Source organism: Colobus angolensis, unplaced genomic scaffold, assembly GCF_000951035.1.
Source record: "Colobus angolensis palliatus isolate OR3802 unplaced genomic scaffold, Cang.pa_1.0 Scaffold312, whole genome shotgun sequence".
Taxonomy (NCBI): Eukaryota; Metazoa; Chordata; class Mammalia; order Primates; family Cercopithecidae; genus Colobus; species Colobus angolensis.
The window spans coordinates 2,163,713-2,165,778 of NW_012116400.1; the positions used below are offsets into that span (position 1 = coordinate 2,163,713).

Sequence of the window (2,066 nt, forward strand, 5' to 3'; positions counted from 1 at the left end):
AAAGAAAAATGCTTCCAATTCTATTAGAAAATTCCTTTGCAGGGGGCCAGGTGCAGTGGCTCATGCCTGTAATCCCAGCATTTTGGGAGGCTGAGGCAAGAAGATCACCTGATGTCAGGAGTCAGAGGCCAGCCTGGGCAACAAAGTGAGACTCTGTTCAAAACATTTTTAAAAAGTAAAGAAAATAAACTTCCTCTGCAGTCTCTCTGAATCAGCCAAAGACTAGTCTGCAACTTGTACCACTCAGTAAGGAAATGTTTTCCAAGTTTTTGTTTTCTCTACTCTATTAGTCTTAAGACATATAAATATTAAGATATAGCCTCCGCTGGGCCCTGTGGCTCACTCCTGTAATCCCAGCACTTGGGGAGGCTGAGGCGGGCAGATCACAAGGTCAGGAGATCGAGACCATCCTGGCTAACACAGTGAAACCCCGTCTCTACTAAAAATGCAAAAAATCAGCCGAGCGTGGCGGCGGGCCCCTGTAGTCCCAGCTACTTGGGAGGCTGAGGCAGGAGAATGGTGTGAACCCAGGAGCTGGAGCTTGCAGTGAGCCGAGGTTGCGCCACTATACTCCAGCCTGGGCGACAGAGTGTGACACTGTCTCCAAAAAAAAAAAAAAAAAGATATAGCCTCATATTAAGTCACTTAAAAATTATGTATTGCAAAGCTTGCCTTGACACACACATTGTTCAGAAGCCTGGGTATTGACAGACCCCATCTGACACTGATGGTTTCTCTATGCAACATCACATTAGGTACTCGAGGAAGAAGCTGCTATGTGTAACATTCATGCAAGTAATCTTCATGCAAGTAATCTGGCACCTGGGGATTAATCTCCCCTGCCCACAAAAGGTATCACCTAGAGGTCTAACAGGTCCAGTGCACCCACTGCCACCAGTGATGTCTGAGGACAGGCCTGCCTCACACACCACGGCAACTGCTATTGCCCACATGTGTTTTATGCAGCTTGAGAACCAGCCAGCCTTTCCCATGGCCACCGCCACCTGCATGTGAATGTACTGTGAGGGACCTAGCCCCATCCATCACAGCCAGCAGCTACATACACCACTGGGAGGTCCATCCCACCCATCACCACCGCTGCCAGCATCCATACAAATTGTACAGGTGCAGAGTATAAATTCAACCTACCTGTCACTGCTGGTGCCTGCACATACTTTCCAGAGGCCAGAGGTCAGACCCAACATTTGTACTGCTGCCACACCGGTGCACAAGAACTAGCCCAGCTGATGTTCCCACCCCCATCAAAGTCTTACCACAACCTCCACTAACAATTGCAGTCTAAGCAACATAGGTACTTACAGATATCATCAACACTGATTATAACTGAATAAGTCATACAAAGACTACATTGTTGCACTCATCCAAAATAAAAGCCAAAGCACCTTACTTAATACCGTGATACATCTGTAGGAAAATATCTTTCCTTACCAAGGTCTATGCATAAAATTGGAAGAAGCAGCTGTTATACCAGATGTGCAGATATCAACATAAGGACACAAGAAACAAAGGAAGCATGATACCTCCAAAAGAACAAAATAATTCTTCAATAACAGATCCCCAAAAAGGAACTTTATAAAATTTCTAATAAGGAATTCAAGATAATGAGAAACTCAGTGAAATAGAAGAAAACACCAATAGTACAAATAAAACAATTTATATTCTAGATGAGAAATTCAAAAGAAATAGATATCTTGAGAGAACCAAACAGAAGTCCTAGAACTGAAGAAATCAATGAAAGAAATAATAACAATAATAATAAATACAAGCTTCAATAGGCTAAGAAAAAATTTCTTTTCCAATAACGCAGTCAGAAGAAAAAAAAGAATAGAAATGAAGAAAGCCTATGTGACCAGTGGGATGCCATAAAATGACCAAAATTTTAGTTGAATTCTGGAATTTCCAAAAGGAGAAGAGATGAGCAAAGGCATAGAAAACTATTTAATAAAAATAGCTAAAAACTTCCCAAGTCTTGCAAAACATACTGACATCTACATAGAGGAAGCTCAAAGATCCCCAAATAGGTTCAATTCAAAAAGGTCTTCTCC

The 2,066-nt window shown here is 42.3% G+C and overlaps 1 protein-coding gene across 1 annotated transcript in view; it reads right to left on the minus strand.

Moving 5' to 3' along the window:
• DCC (DCC netrin 1 receptor) overlaps positions 1 to 2,066 on the minus strand; it is a 1,279,089-nt gene that overhangs the window by 808,098 nt on the left and 468,925 nt on the right. The gene's annotated exons all lie outside the window — the stretch shown is intronic.